Below are 12,168 nucleotides of genomic sequence, written 5' to 3' on the forward strand. Positions count from 1 at the left end.
ATTCTTGAATTTCAACAGAGGATCGAGGGCTTGAGGCTTAAACAAGCCAACATCTGAATAGACGTTTCTGTCTTGCTGTCCTGCACACGTGCTGTCTAGTGACAGGTATTTTGTCTGCTAGTGGTGTTCTAGATTATGTCTCTCCCAAGCGCTGAGGCAGTGCACCTATTCTGTAGTTGCAGCTGATGCCTGAATGTATCCTAGCTGGCAAATTATTGATGAATAAGAACTTGAATTTCTGAAAGATTTGTACTGTTAACCAAAATCTGAGCAAGGAGTCTCAAATGTAATTCTTAGCCAGAATTACATGTTAATGAACCATTTAACAGTGTAAATCAAGGAACATCAGTGTAGGGATTTCTTTTCATCTATTTCTTACCTGCTTGAAATATCAGTTAAAGGTTGCCAGCTTGGTTGCAGATGAACGGACGTTTGAAGCTCACCAAACTACTTAATGTGGAATAGGGTAATAAACTTCCAACGCCCTCAAGGCTGTGACCTTGCAGCCATTTTACATAGCACATCATCCTCCTATAGGGATGAACCTTTCCCTGGCCTGAAAAGTAGCCACTCCGTTGAAGATTTGCTTATTGTAACAGGCTTTTGTTTCCAGGTAACATGTCTGTGGAAGACTTAATTCTGAATAGAGATACAGATATTACTGGAAACTAATTGTTTTTTCTGTTATTCTCTGCTTTATCAAAAAAGTAGAACATTTAAATTGTGCTAAAAAACTCAGATGTTGTCTTGCAAACTTTAAACAATAAATGAATGAGTTGCCCTTAAAAAAAAAGAATTAAGCAGTTAAGCTGTTGGTCCCACATCAGACAAATTATCCTTATACCTCCTGTCAATATTGTTAACAGAGACTGTTATTTTATTAATCCTTATGATCCCGTGATTCTTTCTTTCATGTTTCAGGGCACAGCAGGTGAGAGAGTGGATTTGTTAAGCTGGGTGGGTTTATCCTTCTTTTATGCGTTCATTCAATTTTATGTTCATTTGCTTATTGTACACATATGGCAACAGAAGCTGCTAAAGCAATCACTGCTATTCTGCAAAACAACAAGGCACAGAAGCAGATGTCTTATTTCCGAGATTTCTCCCCCCAGGATTATTATGATTAAAGATCCTTTCCTCCCACTCCCTGGAGAGGACAAGGGGCTGCTGCTGGAGGATTTTTAATGACTTGGGGAAAGGCTCAAATATCCCCCCATTATGGTAATCCACCCCAGGGGCAACCCCCACAAGAATATTATGAATTTATTTTCTTTTCCTATCCTTGCAAAGGTAATACTCAGCTCATTAGAATATGAAAACTATACTGTCAAATTTCAGAATGACATGGATGAAGAAAACCACCAAAGTGGCAGCATATCATGTGTGTTATAGCTGTACTGACTCTATTGACTATATTAACTATGTTGTGTTAACAACGTATTGTATAACTCTATATTGAAAAGGCAAAATGCTGTACCTTATTTCAGAGAAAATCATTATGTTGGCAAACGCCAAATTGTACACTGTAGACGGGTCCTAGGAAAAGAAGATTTAATTCATAGTGGATAAGAGGTTAGCTTCTGTTTTCAGCCATGTGCTATTTCAAGAATTAAACATCATGAATAATACAGGATATAAGAGGAATAGTCTAAAGACGGAAAAGCACATTTTGATTAGGAAAGAGAACTTAAGGCTTAAGTCTTTTTTTTTTTTTTAAGGAAAACTGCCTTATTACTATGAGATAAGAAAATTGTTTCCTTCTTTCCTTCCTTGCTTTCTTCTTCTTCTTTTTAACCTTTTTTATTTTGGATATCGGACCTCTAAGCTGAGATGACTGAAAATGCCTCCTCTGGGCATCAACCTTTTTGAAAGACTTTTTCCCCCTCCCTAAGGGCTATTTGTCTCTTGGAGGCATTGTCTACATTACTCACCAAGAGGCAAACATTTGTCCTTGCACTAAATGCTGACACCTCCTGATGAGAGGGAAGCTGCAAAGTAGAAGAATTGAAGGTCAATATGTTGATATTGGTCTCAAGCGCATTGATGTACATTTGTGTATTGGGGAAGGGGAGTGAAGCTTGAGAGTGGGCCAGTGGGGAGGGGTAAATATTTTGTGATGCTGTCTACCTATGGGCTTATAAAGTTTACAGCTGCATTAGGAGGACAAGCATTACCATTAGCATGAAGAGTAGGGCAGACCTCATTTGCAAAAGCTTCTAGCCATACATATAGGGAAATACATAAATGATACACCTTATTGCATTCACCCATTCACACTCCCCTGTTCACGCTAATTGGAAATTTCAATCCATTTCAGAGAAGTAACACAACTATCAATCATTTTCCCTGGCACGAATCTTCCAGGAGGAAGAAAATGGAATACACCTAGCAACAGGGCTCACGCACTAGCCCATGTGTCTTAGATTTAATATCTGATCACTAGCTGGATTGAAGCCAAAAGGTGATTCACAAATTTGCTGCACATTAGAATCACCTGGGGAACTCTGAGACCTCCATGTGCCCAGGCTCCTCCCTAGACCTACTGAATCAAAATCTCTGGGGCTGGGACCCAGACACCAATGTTTTTCTTAAAAGCTCTTTAGGTAATTAATACGAGCAGCAAAGCTTGAGAACCAGCCCAATAACGGGAACAAACTTATTTCACACAGATAAAGTGGGGCAATTCATATGTTAAAAGAACATGAATATATATATATATATATAATATTTCTTTTTTTCTCTTTATTCTGTTTGTGTTTCAAATAGGCTTTTTTTTTTTTTCTTCTGCAAAAAGCGTTATTGTTTCCATTCGGTCCAAGGCTTGGGAGAGGGCTCCAGGGCGGTTACAAAGCTGCCTAGTGGCTGCATAGCGGGGCTTCAGGCAGAAGCTTTGACGCCAGAGGGGCTCCTCAGCGGCCGCTGGACTTCAGAGACTCCTGTTTGGCTCGAGGGTGAGCCTTTTGAAGAGACACTCGCCCAGCACAGCCTGCGGACCAGCCAGCCTGCGGAGGTTGGTCAGGTGGTCGCCCATCTTCTTGATGAGTTTCACCTGCTCCTCCAGGAAGCGGCTCTCCGGGAAGTCACAGAGGTGGGAGTCTGCGCGGCTAGAACCCAGGGCGCGCAGATCCGATAGTGCCTGGTTCAGATTCTTCTCCCTAAGAATGGCAGCTTCCACAGCCTCCTGGGTTTTACCCCGCTCACCTTGAGAAGGCTTCCGCGCATCCTGGAAGAGGGCGCGGCCGCAGCACTGGTTTTGCATTTTCAAGAGACGTTGGGCGCCCTCACACTTCTCCTCAGCCAGTTGGCGAAAAATGTGGCCCCCACTGTCCAGAGTCCCATTGTTGCTGTCGAAATAGAAGCTCAGAGAGAGGTAAGTGTCCACAGATGCATGTTAACAGGAGGTGGACGGCGGTCTCCACCTCGATGGAATAATTCTGACGAACCTGGGAACTCGTGGTTGATCTGTGATAAGGAGCTAAGCTCAGAAAACGGTGTTGGCCTGTCCTGGAGGCTGAGGATAGCTGAGTGGCTGATTCCAAAGGTTGCGACAGGAAGAAAGGTTGGACGGTTGTCGCGGGCTGGAGCAAGGAGCGTCCCTGGGTCTGCTCATTCCAAACACTGTTGAAGCAAAAGACAGATCTGCAGGACTGCCGAGCGCACTGCCTCAAATAGGCTTTGATATAAGTGAACAAGAAGTCCAAGCAAGGACAAAACTTACCCTTCCCCCCACCAAAATAGCTGGTGATACTAGAATCTAGATCTGGGAAGGGATTCTTCCATTACTTTCTTAACATTCCAAGCCACTAGAGCAGTGGTTCTCAAAGTATGGTCACCTTGTAACCAAGCAGTACCCTATGGGGCCTTCCTAGGACAGACCCATCCCCCATAGCCTCTGCTGTAGTTCCTCTCTGAAGTACTCAGATAATAGTATCTCAGGCATATTTCTTGAGTTTTCAGATGCTAAAAACTACCACCCAATGGAAGAAATGAACTCCTTGATGATCATGAGCACGTAGCCCCCACACCTTCTGGCACCTAAGGATGGATGATGTTACCTGTCCTGTGGCCTCAACATCAACCAATCAGAGGATTGTGCATGAGATGATCACATTCCCTGGGACGTCCCTCCCTCACCTGGCCTTTAAAAATGCTTTGCTGAAATCCTTTGGAGATTTCAGGGTGTTTTGGAACACGGGCCACCCCTCTCCTTGCTCGATCCTGCAATAAACCTTTCTCTGCTCCAGACTCCAACCTTTAGGTTTGTTTGGCCTCACTGTGCTTTAGACACACGAACCTGCATTCGGTAACAACCTGACCAGCTTTACCAGCTTCCCCTGATAATGTGTCATATATTCAAGTTTTAGGGCCCTGTCCCAGCCCTATGGAATCAGCAGCTCTGGTGGGGCTCAGTGATCTCTGTTATAACAGGCCCTCCAGATGATTTTTATTCACCTTAAAGTTTGAAAATATCTGCATTGTCAGCTGGCCAAAGCGTCCACCAGCAGGTGAAGGGGAGTGGCGCCTGGAAAAGATAGGGAGTAGCCAAGGCGAGTACAGCAGCATTTGCCGTGGTAGTAATGGAGAATGCCTTTTCTCCACTGGTTGGCACAGACGAGTATCTGGGAGCAGTGGCAGGGTTATTTAGGGTGCTTTACATTTCAGTGTAGAGTGACCTCTGTCCTGGTTTGCCAGGGACTTCCCCTGTGTGAGCACTTAAAATCTCATCCTGGCAAACCCCTTAGCCCTGGATTTGAAAAACTTAGGGAATAACATGAAATTTAGGGGAAACATGATCTAGGTTTTGGGCAAGTCACAAGTGCTAATTAAAGCTAAGCAAGTATGGACAACATCTAGCCTTCTTTACCCAGTTGCGGGTGGGGGGGCGGTAAATCTGATTGGGTGAAAGGACTTATTGTTGAGAAATCTTTGTAGAAACATCCCCTTCTGCTTAGTCCGCTGGTTCTCAGTTCTGGCTAGACATTGGCATCATCTGAGGAGATTTAAAATGATTTTATTGGTTTAGGATGCCCAAATGTTGGTGTGAGGGTTTTTAAAAAGTGCTTCAGATGATTCTAATGTGCGGCCAAATTTAGGTGCCACTGCTTAAGCTTTTGAACCGCTGCTACATATTTTCACCTCATCTTCCTATGAGAATATCCAACTGTAGTTGGTTTGTTTTTTTTCTTTTTCTTTTTTTTAACTGTCTTATTATAAGATTTACTGTCTTAAATAAGATTGAATGTACAGAAAATCCTGCTAGTCCATCTGGTATAGCTGGATCCTTAGAATAATATCGTTAAGATATATACCATTTAAGTATTGTGACTGGTCTTTTTAAAATTAACATATGCATTGAATTAGTACCATCTGTTTTGAAGTTGTCATGTTGAGTAACTATACCTCTAATCTGCTGCCATTGCTAAATATCTGGACACCTCTTATTAGGAATTGCTTTTAAACATCTTTAGGGGTTAAAACTAAGATTGCTGTATTATTTGTACTGGGACCACAAAAACCTCACAAAGTTCCCCCGCTGTACCTTCTACCCCCATCTCTAACCCTTGGCAACTTCTAATCTGTTCTCCATCTCCACAGTATTGTTATTTTAAGAATAATATGTAAACATCATCATGAATTACTTAATCTTCGGAGATTGGCTTTAAAAAATTTTTCCCTTGGCATCGTTCCCTTGAAGTTCATTTCAATTTTTGCATATATTAATAATTTGTTCCTTTTTGTTGCTCGGTAGTATTCTATCATAAGATTTTATCACAATTTGTTTCAACATTCACCCATTGAAAGACATTTGGGTAGTTGCCAGTTTTGGGCTGTTAGAAATAAAACTGCTATGAACATTTATGTGTAAGTTTCTGTGGGAACTTAATTAATTTTTGTTTCTTTTGGATAAATGCTCAAGAGTACAATTACTGCGTTGTAGGGTGAATCTAATTTTAGGATTAAAAGAGACTGTCAAGCTGTTTCTCAGAGTGGCTAAACCATTTTATTTTCCCACCAGTGATGTGATATAACTTTTCTATGTACTCGCCAGCATTTGATGTTGTCACTATACTTTAATTTTAGTTATTCTCTGATATCTCATTATGGTTGTAATTTGCATTTCCCCAATGGCTAATAATGTTGAGCATCTTTTCATGTGCTTCTTTGCCATGTGTATATTCTCTTCCATGAAGTGTCTGTTCCTGTCTTCTGCCTATTTTCTAGTTGGATTTTTTTAAGTTGTTTGGAGAGTTCTTTGTATATTATAGATACAAGTCATTTGTCTCGTATGGGATTTTCAAATATGTTTTCCCACTGTGTAATTTGAGTTTTCATCCACTTAAAATGATCTTCTATGAAGCATTTTAAACTCATTTTGATGAGATCCAATTTATCAGTTTTTGCTTTTATTGATCATACTTTCGGCTCAAGTCTAAGAATTATTCACCGAGTTCTAGATGCCAAAGATTTTCTCCTATTTTTTTTTCTAAAAATGTCCTGCTTTTACATTTAAGATTATGATCCACTTTGATTTAATTTTTGTGTAAGGTGTGGAGGTTTAGGTTAAGGTTCATTTTTTGTTTGTTTTTGTCGAGGGATGTCCAACTGTTTCAGTACCATTTTTTGAAAAGTCTATTCTTCCTTGATAGCTTTCGCACTGCTGTCAAAAACAAGTTAAATGTATTTATGTCAGTCTATTTCTGGGTTCTCTATTCCATTCCATTGATCTGTGTATCTACCCTCCGTCATTACTGCAAAATCTTGAAATTGGGTAGATTAATTCCTCCCATTTTAATCTTCCTTTACAAATTGTTTTAGCTATTCTTCAGCCTCTTCTTACCATATAAATCTTAGAATAAGCTTGTCTATATCCACAAAAACCTTGAGGGTATTTTAAGAGTAATTATGTTAAGCCTCTTAACTTGGGGAGAATTGACATCTTTATTATGTTGTGTTTTCTAATCCATGAACAAGGTATGTCTCCCTCGTTTTTTGGGACTTTTAAATTTTTCTTCATCAGCATTTTGTAATTTTCAGTATAGAGGACCTATAAATGTCTTATTGGGCTTATATGTAAGTATTTATTTAGGTCAGTTGTAAATGGCATCACATATTTTTATTTAAGCTTCTACACATTTGTTATTAATATATAATTTGATAAAATTGTGTTGATCTTGTACTCTAAAACATTTACAAACTAATATTATTTCTCAAGCTTTTTGTGGATTCCTTGGTATTTTCTCCATTTAGATTATCATCTCATCTTCACATACAGACAGTTTTACTTTTCCTTAGGCAATATAATAGGATATATTACTATTCAACATTCAGTAGGCTATATTCCTTCCTATTCAACGTAGTAGGAATAGTCCTTTTATCTTTTAAATAAACGTTTTAAAAATTTAACTTTTAAATTTATGTATTTATTTATTTTTGCTTTATTTTCTTAGTAGAACCTCCATTAATATATTTAATAAAAGTGGTGAGAGCAGGTATCGGTGCCTTGTTTCTGATGTTACAGAGAAAGCATTCAGTCTTTCACAGTGAAATATAATGTCGGTATAGGTTGTTTGTAGATCCTCTTTATGAGTTTCAATATGTTCCTTTTCTATTCCTAGTTTGCTTGGAGTTTTTTTTTTTCTTCTTTTTTTAAATTTTTTAATTTTATTATTATTTTTTTTACAACTTTATTAGAGTATAATTGCTTCACAATGGTGTGTTAGTTTCTGCTTTATAACAAAGTGAATCATTTATACATATACATCTGTTCCCATATCCCTTCCCTCTTGAGTCTCCCTCCCTCCCACCCTCCCTATCCTATCCCTCCAGGCGGTCACAAAGCACCGATCTGATCTCCCTGTGCTATGTGGCTGCTTCCCACTAGCTATCTACCTTATGTTTGGTAGTGTATATATGTCCATGCCTCTCTCTCGCTTTGTCACAGCTTACCCTTTCCCCTCCCCATATCCTCAAGTCCATTCACAAGTAGGTCTGTGTCTTTATTCCTGTTTTACCCCTAGGTTCTTCATGACATTTGTTTTTTCTTAAATTCCATATATATGTGTTAGCATACGGTATTTGTCTTTCTCTTTCTGACTTACTTCACTCTGTGTGACAGACTCTAGGTCTATCCACCTCATTACAAATAGCTCAATTTCATTTCTTTTTATGGCTGAGTAATATTTCATTGTATATATGTGCCAAATCATGAATGGGATTGGATTTTGTCAAATGCTTTCTCTGCATTAATGGATAGGATCACATGACTTTTCCCCCTTAATCTATTGGATATGGTAGATTACATTGTTTGATTTTCAAATATTTAACCAACTTTGCATAACTGGAATAAATACCACCTATCATGGTATATTATTCTTTTTATATATTTCTGGATTTAATTTGCTAATATCTGGCTGAGGATTTTTACAGGCAATTTCATAAAACATATTGGTCTGTAGTTTTCTTCTTTCTATACTATCCCTGTCTGGTTTTGGTATCAAGGTAATACTGGCTTCATAAAACTAATTAGGAACTGTTCCCTCTACTTCTATTTCTTATCAAATCATGTAAAATTGGTTTTAATTCTGTAAGTCTTGGGTAAAAGTGAAACATCTAAGCCTGAATATTTCTTTTGGGAGTTTTTAAATGAAAAATCAGTGTTTCTAATGGTTACAGGAAAATTGAGATTATCTATTTCATCTTGGCTGAGTTTTGGTAGTTTTGGGTGTAGAAGCATTGGCCCATTTCATCTACATTTTTGAATTTATAGTGTAGACTTGTTCATAATAACTTGTCCCTTATTAACCTGCAGGATATGTCATGGTATCCCTGGTTGCATTTCTGATAGCTGTGATTTGTGCCATCTCTCTTTTTACCTTTATCAGTCTTGCTAGATCTTTATTGATTAAATTGTTTATTTCCAAGAACCAGCCTTTTGTTTCATGGATTCCGCCCCCCCCCATTTTCCTGTTTTCAGTTTCATGGACTTCTGTTTCATCTTTATTATTTCCTTCTTTCTGCTTCTTTAGTGTTTTTTCCTATTCCTTTTTTACTATTGTAATATAGAAAATTAGATTATTGCTTTGAAATATTTTCTTTCCCAATTTAGTGCTATAAACTTCCCTTTCAGCATTGCTTTCACTTCATTCCGCAAACTTTGATCTGTTATATCTCCATTTTCTTTTATTCTATGCATTAAAAAATTTTTCCTTGACGCTGTCTTTTTTACCCATGAGTTATTTGGAATTGTGATGTTTAGTTTTCATGTGATTGAAGATTCTCCTGTTGTCTTTCTGTTATTGATTTCTAGTCTGATTCCATTATGGCTAGAAAGCATACTCTGTATGACTTTAATTCTTTTTAATCTGCTAATGTTTTTTTATCGCCCAATATATGGTATATGAGTGAATGTTCCACGGACACTTGGATATGTATTCCGCTCTTATTGAGTGTGTTCTTTAAATGTCAGTTATGTCCTGTTGATTGATGATGTTTTCAGTTCTTCCATATCCTTGCTGATTTTTCGGTCTGGTAGTTCTATAAATTGCTGTGTTGAAGTCTCAAATAATAATTGTGGATTTAAAATTTTCTCCTCTTACTACCTTTTTCAGTGTTTGCTTCATGTATTTTGAAGTTCTGTTGTTTGGTGCACACACATTTAGTATCACTAGGTCATCTAGGTGGATTATTCCTGTTATCTTTATGTAATGACCCTCTTTGCCCCTAATAATTTCCTTTGCTCTGAAATCTACTTTATATGATATTAATTTAGCCATTCCTGCTTTTTCTGATTAACGTTCACATGATATATCATATTCATCCTTTTACTCTGAACTACCTCTATCATGACATTTAAAGTAAGCTTCTTATAGACAGTATATAGTTGGATCATGCTTGTGATTTTTTAATCTACTCTTCCAATCTCTGTCTTTGACTTGGCTATTTAGATCATTTACAGTTAATGTAATTATTGCTATGTTAAAGATTAGGTCTACCATTTTATTTTTTGTTTTGTCTTTTACCTTAGTTTCTCAATCTTGTGTTTCTCTTATTTTGCCTTCTTGTGGGTTACTTAAACATTTTTTAATAAGCCCATTTTAATTTAATGTATTTATAATCATGTGTGTATACTGTGTGTACAGTTTTCTTAGTGGTTGCTTTTGGCATTACCGTATACATATGTAACTTATCATAGCCTACTGCAATCAGTGTTTTATTACTTCAAGTGAAGTTTCAAAATTTTACTTCCATTTAGGTCTCTTAATAGTCCCCAGTTTTAAAGTATGATTTTCTGTAGTATTTCCTTTCTCTACATTGAGAACCACATCACATGATGTCATAATTTTCGCTTCGACCATCATATAGTATTTAAGAAACTCACGAGGCTAATGATAGTCTCTTATATTTACCCCATTTGTTTTCACCCATTCCATTGTTCCCCTTTTCTTTCTGAAGTTCCCAGTGTTCTGTTTTTGTTTTCTTATGTTTTCATAACTGTAGGTGATATCTGGGCTTTCCAGTGCCATTGGATATGAGTTTCAGGAAACCCTGAGCCTGGCTCACTTAATACTGCTGAGTTGGAGGGTTTGTGTATGTGGGGCCTGTTGGCTCAGCAGATGCTAGCAGACTAGACTAATGTTGATGGGGCTAGTGCCACAGGAGGATGAGCTCCCATTCAGGCTATGCTGCTGCTACAGTAGAACAAGTCCCCCTCTACTCCAAGTGTGGGGCAGTGACCTGCTGCTGTCACGGCTTTGTATTAGGCTGCTTTTGCCTCAGGTGTGTGGTGGGATCCCTTGGAAGCTGCTGCTGCTTCTGTCAATCACAAGGTTAAATTCATTTCAGAAATACTTAAGTATAAATATATAGCCTGGCTCTTGCAGAACCTCTGTATTTGTTTTTTATTGCTTTCATACAAATTACCCAAAATTTAGTGACTCAAAACAGGTAAATTTATTACCTTACAAGTCTGACATTGGTCTCAATTGAGTAAAGTAAAAGTGTTGGCAGGATCGACAGACGAATGGATAAAGATGTGGCACAGGGATTCCCTGGTGGCGCAGTGGTTGGGAGTCTGCCTGCTAATGCAGGGGACACGGGTCCTGCCCCGCTCCAGAAAGATCCCACATGCTGCAGAGTGGCTGGGCCCATAATCCATGGCTGCTGAGCCGGCGTGTCCGGAGCCTGTGCTCTGCAATGGGAGAGGCCGCAACAGTGAGAAGCCCACGTACTGAAAAAAAAAAAAAAAATGTGGCCCATATATACAATGGAATATTACTCAGCCATAAAAAGAAATTGAGTTATTTGTAGTGAGGTGGGTTGACCTAGAGAGTGTCATACAGAGTGAAGTAAGTCAGAAAGGGAAAAACAAATACCATATGCTAACACATATATATGGAATATAAAAAAATGGTTATGAAGAACCTAGGGGCAGGGCAGGAATAAAGATGCAGCCATAGAGAGTGGACTTGAGGACACAGGGAGGGGGAAGGGTAATCTGGGATGAAGTGAGAGAGTGGCATGGACATATATACACTACCAAATGTAAAATAGATAGCTAGTGGGAAGCAGCCACAAAGCGCAGGGAGATCAGCTCTGTGCTTTGTGTCCACCTAGAGGGGTGGGATGGGGAAGGGAGGGTGGTAGGGAGATGCAAGAGGGAGAGGATGTGGGGATATATGTATATGTAGAGCTGATTCACTTTGTTATGAAGCAGAAACTAACACACCATTGTAAAGCAATTATACTGCAATATAGATGGTTCAAAAAGAAAAAAAAGTGTTGGCAGAGCTACATTCTTTTCTGGAGGCTCTTAGGGGTGTTTCTGTTCCCTGGACTTTATCTGCTTCCAGCGGTCACTTGTAGTCCTTGACTCAGAGTCCCCTTTCTCCACCTACAAAACCCAAAATGTTGCATCGCTCTGATTCTGCTTCTATTAGGACATCTCTCTCTTTCACTTTCTAAAGTTGGGAATGGTTTTCTGCTTTTAAGGACTCATGGAATTAGATTTGTTCCATGAGTTAATCCAGGATAATCTTTCTATCTCAAGGTCTATAACTTCAGTCATATCTGCAATGTCCTCTTCACCATGTAAGGTAACATATTAATAGGTTCCAGGGATTAGGGTGAGGGCATTTTTAGGAGCCATTATGCTGCCTACCACACACTTAA

This window comes from Mesoplodon mirus, assembly GCF_964341445.2.
Source record: "Mesoplodon mirus genome assembly, chromosome: 1".
Lineage (NCBI taxonomy): Eukaryota > Metazoa > Chordata > Mammalia > Artiodactyla > Ziphiidae > Mesoplodon > Mesoplodon mirus.